Raw genomic sequence first — 13,693 nt, forward strand, 5'->3', positions numbered from 1 at the left:
TGATAATAGTCATTTATAAATATCATTTTAGAGCACACATTTGAAATCGAGAGACGGGCTTGATTGATATGTGGTTAAATTAAAATCAGTAGGCGAGGCTGTAATTTCGCCACTCTCATGACCGAGGCAGAAAATAATAGTTTTAACATGCCAAAAAGCTGCTGTGTTGTTTATTGCACCTCAAACATTAAAACAAATCCAGTGGGGAGTGGACCTGACACCCAGGCAAGTTTTTTTTTTTTTAAATATTGATGTTAGATGCATCAATCTGGTGCACTTTGAGAGCAAAATGAAGAGATATATGGATACCTCTCAACATCCATAATGAAACAACTGTAAGCAGATTCACTTTTTGTTTATGGATATAAAAGAAAGTAAAGCTTGACTCCTACTGGCGGCTGGTTAGATGACTCCTCGTCCCTGAGTACACTCACCATCTTTCAGCAGGAAAGGAGAGAGGGAATCCTTGTCCAGCGACAACTGCTGTCTTTTCGCACTATTATTAAGCCACGCTAACATTTTCGAAATGCTAACGTTATGTGATGTATTTTCTGCTCTCGTCTATCGCTGCGGCGCGCCATAGGTACGCTGGGCTTATTTGTTGTCATGCGTCAGGGCCGGACTGGGACAATAAGTGAGGCTGGGAATTATACACCCAGCCAGGCCACTACCAGTTTTGTGTGCCATTTTGCTGGATGTATTTGTCAATATTTATTTATTTTTAAGATTTTTATTTTTAAATGTTGGACTTAAATGCATCAATCTGGTGCATTTTGAGGGGTAAATAATGAGACTACACCCATATGAAACAGAAATGTATACATTTAAATAATCATAAAATCATAAGAACATGGCCATAACCAATAACATACCATATCCAATATGAAAACAAATTGAAACTTGTTTATTTATTTGTTTTTGGTTCATTTATAGTTGTGAGTGTGTCTGTGCTCCTGAACCAGCCTCACCCGCCCCCCCCCCCCCTCTCCCCCCTGCTCCTCTTTGAGGCAGCAGCAAAGACTAGTTTTAGCTCTCAACACGTTTATCTTACCTTTTTTCACCTAGTTAACATTTTATTTTTATTATTCATGCATATTTTACTAATCACTACCCCCTCAAATGGAAATATGTGTTTACATAAATGGTGACCGAACCGTTTGAGACCCACTGAGATAACTTAGACTAAGTTAACTATCTAAACCATGGGCGTAGGAAGGCATCCTGAATGTGGAAAAAAATAGATTTCCTGTATTCTGGTGCATTTTAACAGGTGGTTTGATACTTGTATGTGGCTATACTATGAGGAAAATGATGGGTACATTTTGTAATTTCATCCAGTAGTAAAGAAAGGAAACATATTTGATTATTAATTCAGAGCCGTCTTTGAATTAATAAAAAGCAGTTTAAATGCCCATTTTTTGTACATTTATATACAACAATAAATATGTGTGAGTGCATTGAGAGGTATTGTTGTGGAGAGTCATTTATATATACATTTGTGAATCCTTCTGTGAGCATTTATTTATATTGAGACTGATCTGACTCCATACAGATGTTAAGTTCACCTATATGGTATCATTGACTTAAATGTTGCTCTTCTGTCTATATTGGTCACATGATGTCCCTTGACTGAAATGCTTCCTGTTCAATATCCCACTGATTTCCTTTACATTCTGGGATGAGAGTCCACATCACAATTTACTCTAAACTGTCATTTCCCTTTCATCACTCACCTCAGCAACGGACCTCTCTCCACTGTCCCTGTGTTCTGCCTCTGACTCACTCTCAAGCGCCTAGATGTCAAGAGAGGTGGTGAAGTGATCACTATTTATTGAGCAGTATACTCTTTCACATTGAATCATAACAATTCATACTGAATGTAAATACAACTGACTCTAAAGTAAGTCCCAGTCTGTGACATTGGACATTTTGAAGACTCAAAGCCCCAAGCAGTAGGTAGAATATTAGCTGTCTATGTAATGTGCACAGAAAATAAATGGTTAACTGCATACTGGGATGGAAATTGCCTATAAGCACTCAGTAAAACATAAACACACACAACAAGCTTCTGAATGATAAGAAGTATAATTAAAACATAATGCACATTATGATTTTGAGATTGAGTACCGAAGTTAAAGAACTCAGAAAATAATCTCTTATCGAATTGAGGCTCCAGTAAAACACACTGACTGCGTCTCTACATGGACATCAATAAGCCGTCGGGTTATTCATGTTCCCTGTTTACATGATAAATACTAGTAACCTGGCATTTAGATGCCTTTTCTAATCTAAACTATTCAGTATTTGTATCTCTCTATCATGACATAAAGACGTAACTCCTCTCCAGAAGAGAGACGCCGCCTCCGCCATCACTGTTAACTGATTAACTGCTACCAGCTGAAGACTTCCTCTTCTTTGAAAAAAATGTTCTTATGTCCAACATCCAATCACAGAGCTTGAGGACTGATCACGGGGTTTGTCAAGCTAAGCACATGGTGTAGTCCCAAACGATAGCTGAGGATTCTGGGTAGTGTAGTGTCTTCTGCCATCCAAAAACTCTGAAAAAATATTTGTTTCTCCGAATCGAAGGGGGAAAATACAAAAGCATTGTACACAATTTAAACCAATCAATGTTGTGTAATTAACAAGGATAATCTGATGTTTTTGAGTTGATGAGTAGTGCAGATAGCACTATTAAATCAATCGACAGTAAAGAGAATACTTACTTCCGGGTGTAAAATTCTCCGTTATCCAATGGGAATGGACGCTCGTAATACAATAAAGGGGACATGATCATTATCTTTTAAATAACGTTAACTAAAGGGAACAATCTATTTGACACAGCTGAAGTTCTGGCCTTCCTTAAAAACAAACTAATTTAATAAAAATCACAGTTGTATTACACACAATGCACTGTTTTTTGAGAACAAAAATTCGTAACTAATGTTATTTTTACATTCTGACGAAAAATAAAAATTATTATGAATACAAATAAAATAAAAGAAGCCTCCCGTGAGTTACTACAAGCTATAAAGTAGATTTTAAAAACGTTTTATAGAATAAAAGCTCACTGCGGGACGTTGTAGAAATGCGTGTGTGCACCACGACAAAGGAGCATCATTCACTTTACATTGGGGTTGTTTGCGTGGTGCCGACACGTAAATGTAGCAGAATGCGTGACTCCACCACGCAATGCGGTGTTGAGGAGTCGTGGTGGAGTCACGCATTCTGGTGAGATCAGGTTGTCTCGGCACTAGCTTTGTGGGTTTTTAAAAAAAATAAAATAAAAAAAGATCAGTTAGCTGAGTTTTTTCCCGTTACATGGATATAAAATATTCATAGTTTATTGAATATTAAGATGCCCTCAGGCGCTGTGTCCTGCAGATGACGTGTTTTCCCCCGGTATCGGGGGTGCGATGTTGTTCCTTGCTGGTGAACGCAGCACCCGGCATGATGTTTTGTGTTCCTGTAAAAGAATATGGAAGGCTAAGAAATAAAACGCCTGTTTATTTTTGAAAGAAAACCCTCTCTCCGCGTATTGTTTTTTCACCTGCACTTCACAATGTAACACTGATCTACTGCTAAATGATGAACCATCCAGAACTCTCAGGTCTTCTGGTCAGCTTCCTGTCCCCAGAGTCAGAACTAAACATGGAGAAGCAGCGTTCAGTTATTATGCTCCACATTTCTGGAACAAACTCCCTACTTTTAAATCCAGGCTGAAAACTTTTTCCGCTGCTTTTAATTGAACTATTCATATCTTACCCTGCACTGTTATTTTTATTAATATATTTCTTATGTTTATTTTATTATCTTTGCTTTTTAATGTCTGTTTTTAAATGCCATTTTATAATATGTTTTGTTAGAGATATGAATGGACAACTGGTCCGCTTTTTCAAATCTCCGCGCGTCCCTAAACAAGCTGATATCTTACAGGAAGGAATCCAGAGCATACAATTAACCGTTTAACAATAATCCACTTTAATGGTAATATGACAATGCAATACAATCAAATACAGTACAAAATAAATACAGATCTGTGGGATCCCACATTTACCTGATACTCACGTGAGCCAGCCAGAGGAAAGAGAGAGAGCACACAGCGTGGTTCCTGTGTTTAATACATCGCTAACAATGGGAGGAGTTATCTGATCCTCCTTTCCAGACCTCCGTGATTGGCTGCCCAAATATCACCAACACCTCACATCTTAAGTTTCCCAATCACAGTGGCTTTAGCTTTATTATCTCCTAGTTCTGAGTTAGTTGACTGTAAGTCAACTCCTCACCTTCCCCCTTCTTCCTTTGTCTTCAAAAACCACATGTTAGCAGGCCCAAAACCAGCTCACAGTTTTCTACACAAATAATTTCCCCCTTTTAAGCTTCTTCATAGTTTGCATGAATACATACAAATATTTCCTTAGTCCTCACATTTATGAAAGGATAAAACAGATAAATCAATATAAAACACAAACACAGGTATTGTTTGAACAGTATTCACTTAACTGCTACTATTTGATAATTACCAGAGGAACTCAAGGGACCTCTTTTAATATCTGGAAATTGCAACAAGACTTTCTGCCATTTCAAATGTAACACACTTCTTAAATATCAGATGCTGCAATCCCCCTTTTGCACTCTCCTAAAAGAGTGCAACTTACACAAGGCACTTGAAACATAACTATTGTCATTCCTCTCCAATATCATCAGAAACTGAGATCCAAAGTATTTGAAATCGTGAAGGAACAGAACATCACTTCCCATGGCAGTGAAGGAACCATGAGGGGGCAGCTGAGTGCTAAGAAGCAGTCTCCTGGTGTTGAATCATCAGCCCGCCTGCCCGCCCCCCAAAGGAATAGCCCACACGGCAGCTGATAGGGAGGGGGAGATGCGGCTTTCACTTCACGGGTGGAACTGATCAGAGAGAAGTAGACTCCTCTGCTGCCTCGACAAGTCCCCCAGCCCACTGCCAGCCGCTTCCAAGTCGTCTGCTGCCTGGATGTCCTCGAGGTCCTTCTCCGGTCCGATGATGATGCCTCCTGGGACGACTGCTGGATGGATGTCCTCGAGGTCCTTCTCCTCCAGTCCGCTGATGACAGCATCCGAGTCGACCTCCATGACGAGAGCCAGATCCGTCCTGATGTCGTCTAGGGTCCTCGCAGGTGTTTTCCCGACCGCACACTGGCTCCAGTGGTACCAGTTGTCCCCCTTTCCTTGTAGGCGGACGGCATGGGATGTCCTCTGGGTCACTCGGTCGGGGCCGGAGAGCCTGGGGTTGACAGTCAGCCTCCTGCGTCTCGGGTCCCCCTTTTGGCGTCAACAACCTGTGTGGAGAAATCTGATACAAATCCCTCAAGCCTACGCTCCGGGCTCTGGGGCCCTCGGCTGTTTGACCCACCAGTGCGTGGGCACTTGGAGCCTGTTGGTGGGGTGTCTTAAAACAACAGACGTCTGTGCACAGGTTTTCTAAATTAATTGTGCAGCTTCAGAATCTTAATACTTGGACTGTGCCAACTAAATAAGAACCCCAACATCTTTAGGTAAACTAAATAACATATTTCAATAGCTCTGAATTTCTGACAAGCATCTGTGTTTATTTTTAAATGAAATCCTTGAGATCCCATTAAAAATCGAAATATGATTTGAACTGCTAATGTTTCTGGTAAAGAAACACACTAATGTTATGGATTCAAAAACAACCAAAATCACGATCCTAACAAAGTGAATGGCTTCCTGGTGATACTGCTTCTACCCGTCAGTGCTTAGATAGTATCCCGCTGAAAACATGAATACAGAATTACAACAAACTGTCATCAAATGTCTTTCTATTATAAATGTAGATGAAATGTATATCCCCATAATGACCTAAACAATAAAGTCTATGGCTCTTACTTCTTTACCAGACTAGTTACATGATGTTGTCTGTTGAAACATTACTCACAGGTCAGCTTCTTCAGTATTCCATTCTGGACTTACATCTCTCCCAGCAGCCCCTTGGCCACTGATTCTTTATCTGTGTTACCTGCTATAACTCAATCAATATTAGAGACATGTCAACATTCATCAAACAGTGTGTTATCCCCAAATATGGAGCAGGTCAATTCTAAAACTGTCAATCAATGGTCAGATTGAACAATGGAGTTGGAGCAGCCGGTTCCTTTCAGTCCCTAAATGAAAAATGTACATTGTGAAGTTTACACTCCCCCTTTTTTACACATTATCTCATGTGGAAACAAAAACCTGTATGGGAAGCAAACCTTCAGGTCATAATGGATTATAAGACAATACCAAACATTTTTCCCAAAGGTACATCCATCATTTCCCCCAATAAACACTCCAGTAAGTGTTTCTCTCCATCTTTCAGTCCTAAAAGAAACATAATCTTCATGTTTTAGTTTGAGCTTCACATTCTGCAAACGGCCACCTCCTGTGGGAGTGAAATATCATCAAGCAGATTAGATACGGTTTCCCCTTTTGTGCAATGTTAGGAAACCTCTCATTTCACACATTATTATCACACAAAAATAATGTGTTAGTCCAAAACATGCTTGATTAGTCATCGTTTTAAATCATGTAGTTGCACTGATCAGGTGCAGACATACACACACTCACACTCACACTGTCAGGTTGTAAAGTCAGGTTTGGTCAGGTACACCTCAGAGTCAGTCATTGAGAGTGCCTTCCCAAGTTACCCTGTCGGTCAGGGTCAAAGGTCAGTTGGTCTCAGTCTCTTTGGCCATGTGTCGTGCTCTGCAGAGATGTTCCAGCACAGGCCAGCATCCTCCGTCTATAAAAATCTGTATATATGGAGCGCCATCATTTATTAATTCACAATTACAAGTAAGTCAACTCCTCACCTTCCCCCTTCTTCCTTTGTCTTCAAAAACCACATGTTAGCAGGCCCAAAACCAGCTCACAGTTTTCTACACAAATAATGTTCCCCTTTTAAGCTTCTTCATAGTTTGCATGAATACATACAAATATTTCCTTAGTCCTCACATTTATGAAAGGATAAAACAGATAAATCAATATAAAACACAAACACAGGTATTGTTTGAACAGTATTCACTTAACTGCTACTATTTGATAATTACCAGAGGAACTCAAGGGACCTCTTTTAATATCTGGAAATTGCAACAAGACTTTCTGCCATTTCAAATGTAACACACTTCTTAAATATCAGATGCTGCAATCCCATAAAAATCTGTATATATGGAGCGCCATCATTTATTAATTCACAATTACAACTATAATGTTCAAGATATCTCTAACTTTTCATTGGAACAGCGGTTTCCCAAATTCCCTGAAAAGTGTTAGCCAACAAATGTCACTTCCTTATTGTACTATTACTGCAATTCATTTACACCTAATTAGTATTAAAATGACTAATAGATCTATTTCAGAAACTTGTGTACATCACTATCTTGTGTCAAAACATTACTAGGATCTGTAAAGATCTGCTATGTATTCCATAACTCATTCTATCAATTTATCTTCAATTCTGGTGCACTTAAAGAACAATGTTACCTTCTTTAACAGTGCGTGGAACTCTGGGTGTCCGAACATGCAACAATTACTCCCTACTGTAACAAATTAAAACACTACCAAATTCACACACGAATAAAAAGTCCAGTGCATACTTCCTTCATGCCCCCCCCTCCCCCCGTTCCTATCAGTGTGTTTCAGAATGATTTTCCACTTCACTTTAATAGTTCTCCTCTTTTCCGCTATTTTTTATTTACCAATTGACTAATTTATGGTCAATACATCTTCTTATCTTCACTTATTTATCAAGTCAATTTAAGTTCTTTACAATACATTAGTAGATACCTTGTGGAGTATTCACAATAACTAATCCCCTCTAGGATATGAAATCCATTCATCTTTACGCAGATACTATTTCCTTATTTACCTTTTGTTCATGATAACAATGGTATAACAACCACACGTTTTACCCATAGCTAGTTTCTATAACAAGACTATTATGTGTGACATAATAATCAGATGTCTTGTTTGCTAACCAAGAATATTAAACTTTAACCTTTTCAGCATTCCAGACCATCATATAAACAAGCAGCCTCTTATCTAAACACTAAGCATTAAGGTTTCTACACCACCAACCGGGAAACTCTTGCACAATTATGCTGTAAAATCATTGCATCATTCCTCCAGAACAATCTGAGACAAGCACGTCTCAAGATCTTGTCATAATGAGCACAGTCAGTGATGCGTTGTCCTCTGCAGCTGTAGTCAATAGGATCAATGAAACTCTTGCACTGGGATGTCCTGAGGGGGAAGGAACCTCTGGATCAATGTGCTACAATCAGCAGACAAACGTTGTCCTCTGCAGCTGTAGTCAGTGGCAGGGTCCCCAAAAAAGCTAGGACCGGCCCTGGTCAGTGGGCTCCAAGGAAACTCTCCCTGGCTTTGAGATGAGGGAAGGAATCACTTGGCCGACACACATTGTCCTCGGTACGGCAGAAATCCCCCAAAACCACAGTACCTCTTCACACCACTGTTGCCTTGACAACGAGGCACAAGCATAATGTCAATATCTCCTCAGAGATGCGTTCTTTGCACACTTCTTCTGTTCGCAGTGAGCAACTCTTCACCAACACACTGATTCAGAGAACCCAAAAGGTGGTGCAGAACTATCCAATGCTGCTGTAATCACAGCTATTCAGCTACTGAGAAAAACTCAATTTAAATCTCTCTCCCAACGGGTTACAAAATAAAACGGCTGAGTGTCTATATGGTCAGGAATGCTGAAACATGTGAATGTTAAAACAAATCAATGGCAATAGTCTACCCAGATTCGTTACTCCATTAAAAGTAGTAAAACCACATTGTAAAATCTCTTTTTTATCTTTAGAAACCATGAGGAATGACAGTTCTCATAAAACACTATTCTTCCTTACTTCAGTTCTAAATCAAATGAGCCAGACAGGAAACCCCCTTTAACCACTTGCTTATTCTATTCTTTTTGAAATTGTTTATCTAAGTTGTGTTACAAGCAGGTTAGATCTGTAATGAATTAAAATCAATATTTAAGGACGTAATATAAGTTAAATATATTGTTAAGCTAATTACTGTTTTATTGTGAAGGCATCTCTGGCGAACAGCGGCCTTTGGCTTTTATTTTGAAAGGCCGTTCCAGAACAGTGAGTTTGATTTCTAGAAACACGGCAAGTTAACAATCGTTCTAATGCATTAACTAAAGTCGTGAAAGAGACAAGGAGGGGGAAGGCGTGTGGAAGCAAGCAATGAACTGAAAATGCCACCAATCCACTGTTTTGACGTGATGGCGCACATTGAAAACCGAAGCGGGCCTAAGCACCCCTGTCATATACTGACAAGCGTTCAAAAACCCTTCTGCTTATCACTTAGGCTACTACTTTTTGTTTTATTCATAACCTAAAAATACAATTGTGATGAATAGCTTGCTCTTGTACCATTACATTTACCAACATAAAACAAGGTCTTTACTAATCAACAATGACAACCTACAGACAGAACAATCAAGAAACAGATACATACAATACAACTCCTCTTAATCTGTTCCCCTTGCTCCCGGTAACTCCCTGGAATTTCAGAATTGTCTTAACCATTCTGACGTTCCATATTCACTTCGCTTTTATTTATCTGACTTAATTAATATGTGTTCACTTGTCTATTGTTGTCGTTAACGTGCTTCCCCCCCTTTCAGCCACTAGATGGCAGCAGCAGAGCACAAATGAGCTTCACTCTTCTGAGTGCATTGTCTGTGCTCCACAGACAATCGCTCACACAGGTTCTTTTTTTAGGTAAAAATCACACAGATTTATTCCCCGTACAGTTTGTCCAGCTTGATAATGTGATGTTTATTTCAACAGACAAGCAAGACCACGAATGATGCAAGCCCTTTATCACACGTTAGCCTTTCAAATTAATTTTTACAGACAAGGGAAACAAGAGCCGGTCCCGTCACAATTTCAGTGACGTTTACGTTCTCTCCCAAGAATTGAACATATAGCAGTCCGCTGGCCCTTTAGCTATTGGCCTTAGTCTGCTATTTAACCCCAGTTTTAAACGGTGACTCGATCTGAAATATCGAGTTTCCAGGTTTCGTCGTGAAGGAATTTCACCTCACAACCCACGAACTGCACCGTTTCCACGCCACTCAGGAATAAACTACCTGAGGTCCACGCCAAACTGCTCTATATCTCGTCACGCAGGACTCTCTGTCTACCTTGCGATCAACGTTCACGTGTTTTATATAACTTTCCTAACATGGTAAAATATGCATTGTATATTCCATTTAAACTACAAAAACACTGTGAAACGCCTACAGACAATCCTAAAGTTTTTTACCTTATTTGTAGTTGCAGGGCCCTGCTTATTGTCTGAGATGTCTAAAAGTGTTTGTTCCCGACCCATTCCGGTCGTCTGAATCCCTCCACAGCTCTGTATATCTGGCACGTCGGATCACCATTTGTTAGAGATATGAATGGACAACTGGTCCGCTTTTTCAAATCTCCGCGCGTCCCTAAACAAGCTGATATCTTACAGGAAGGAATCCAGAGCATACAATTAACCGTTTAACAATAATCCACTTTAATCACTTCCGTGATTGGCTGCCCAAATATCACCAACATCTTAAGTTTCCCAATCACAGTGGCTTTAGCTTTATTATCTCCTAGATCTGAGTTGACTGTAAGTCAACTCCTCACCTTCCCCCTTCTTCCTTTGTCTTCAAAAACCACATGTTAGCAGGCCCAAAACCAGCTCACAGTTTTCTACACAAATCATTTTCCCCTTTTAAGCTTCTTCATAGTTTGCATGAATACATACAAATATTTCCTTAGTCCTCACATTTATGAAAGGATAAAACAGATAAATCAATATAAAACACAAACACAGGTATTGTTTGAACAGTATTCACTTAACTGCTACTATTTGATAATTACCAGAGGAACTCAAGGGACCTCTTTTAATATCTGGAAATTGCAACAAGACTTTCTGCCATTTCAAATGTAACACACTTCTTAAATATCAGATGCTGCAGTTTCCGCTGCACTATTTCATAATGCTCTTAATTGATTTGTAAAACACTTTGCATTGCCTTGTGATGAAAGGTGCTATATAAATACACTTGCCTTGCCTTTGGATAAAGGCATCCACTAAAGGAAATTGAATGTAGAGTAATTCTGAGATTCTGTAATACTAATCTATTTGAGCCCCTCAAACTTATTTTACTCGTCTCTTACTTATTTTTAATCAGTAAATGTATACAGATATGTTTCCATCAGGCCATAAAACCTCATTTGATTTTCGAATCATCATTTGAGTAATTGAACTGAAATGTATTCAAATGTAAGAAAGCAATATTTCTTAGTTTACAAGCACATCAATGTACATACAAGGTGCAGTATAAACTACATTGAAGTAAGGGGAACTTTCCTGAACACTTCATGTGTCTTTGCTGTGTATTGGTATGCTAACGCTGCCGCAGCTGGAACAGAAGACACAGAGAGGAGCAGGTGGAAGGGAGGGGAGGACATGAAACTGTAACGTGTGTGACCTTCTCTGACCCCGGCTGCTTTGAGAAAGGCAGGAGATGACCAAAAGAGAGCATAAAGAAATAAAAAGAACAAGATGACAGAGAGTGAGGAGAAGGGGCAAGATAAGGAAAGAGGAGGTTGTGAACAGATGTGGGGAGGGAGAAGATAGAAAATGACAGACAGTGACTTTACAAAGACAGTCCCTGGGGTTGACTTTGCCCTGTGTGTGTGTGTATGAGTGTGTGTATGAACGTGTGTATGAGCGTGTGTATGAGTGTGTGTAATGAGCATAGTGGGCTGTTGAAACGCTCATGTTGAATCCCTCAAAGAGAGAGAGAGAGTCGTTATGGACACAATAACACATACATATGTAGACAGCCCTATATACACACACACACACACACACACACACACACACACACACACACACACACACACACACACACACACACACAGTAAAGTGATTCAGTGAGCTGAAACTGTCACAGTGAGAGAAGGTTCCAGTGGGTGCCAAGTTGTGTCCCTGTGGAACAGACAAATGCTGGCGGTATTTGATATGCACACACATGCACACAAAGACACACGCACAAACAAACACACACACACACACACACACACACACACACACACACACACACACACACACACACACACACACACACACACACACACACACACAGCTAAAGGCTCAAACTACTGTCCATAGCAGGATTCACAAACCCCCAGCTTCTACCCCCCCCCCCCACACTGTCTGTTTTGTAATGAGTTTGAAGTTTTGCTATCATTTTTCGGCTTCGAAAAATAATATCTATTACACTGTCTTATGTCAACAGGTTCCACATGACTGTATTAGGTTCATTGAAAGCAATATTATTAAGTTGACCCAAAAATGTTTTTATTTGAAATTAATATTATTGCTTTCGACTAACCTAATGCAGTTATGTGAAATCTGTTGACATAAAATATTTAAGTAAATGGACTACAGTTATTTATTCTATACAGCCCCCTCATGCAGTGGCGACTGGTCATTAGGGGCAGGTGGGGCACAACCCCACCTAGTGTCAGCAGAAAGTATTACAAATAATGATTACAACAAATTATATTTGAAGATCATGTTTAATCATCTGATTCGTCTGGATATTGCTGTTTTAGTATGTGTTCTTCTAATTAGGGTCTACAGTGTGTGCCTATTGAGCTGTTTAGAGCCATGTGGGACAAAACCCGATCCTGCCCCTCCCTCTCACTGTCTAAGTGAACGGTGACTGTAAAAACTACACTGCGCATGCTCAGTGTATTTTCCTATTTAATGTGTGTGGCAAAAAAATAATGACCATAGGGGCAAAGTGCTGCCATCCCCACCACACATCATCTCACATCATTCAGAGCTGATTGGCTGTAAGTACGTGTGCCGCGAAAAGTGTGGTGTGCGAAGAGGACACGAGAGACGCGTCCTAAAACCAGGAAGTAAGCTGCGCATGGCTTCCCCATGGATGTGGGCTTCCCTCCACAAAAAAGCAATGAGATTTCTCCATAGGATTTTAGAAAATAGCTCAAAATAAGATCTGTGGGAAATAAACCTGTTAGATAAATACACGTTTTTGTTCAGCCGGATAATATCCACATGTCTACCCTACTTTTATAATTTTTTTAAAAATAGACTTTTGAAACTACAAGAAGGTAAGGAGGACTTTTACAAAAAAGTAATAGCGATTTTTGTCCAGAGGGATAGGCAAATGGACTTCATCTTAATGTCAAGGTAAGACCGCAATTTTATTGAAAATGTGATCTTACTAAGAGAGAACAATTCAATATTTAAATGATCAAATTAAATTTGTTGGGTATCCTTTTGTTGAACTGTCTGTTTAAAATTAATCGAAGCATCAGACAAAAAAAGCTTTTGAAAATAATATTATATTTTGATTTAGGTCAAAATATAATATTTGTAAACCTGAAGAGCCAGTGCCAGCCATGAACCTCACTGCCCCACCACTTTTGTAAAAACGCCACTGCCCTCATGTATAAAAGTAAACATAGAAACATATTTTAGTTTGCCACAACTGACCATAATCAAATCTCCCTGACACAGCGTCAACAAAAGCTCAGCCAACCAACCTTGGTGTTTCACGCTGTTGTATTGGATTGCATCAGATGGTTGA

Source organism: Pseudochaenichthys georgianus, chromosome 1 (assembly GCF_902827115.2).
Source record: "Pseudochaenichthys georgianus chromosome 1, fPseGeo1.2, whole genome shotgun sequence".
NCBI lineage: Eukaryota > Metazoa > Chordata > Actinopteri > Perciformes > Channichthyidae > Pseudochaenichthys > Pseudochaenichthys georgianus.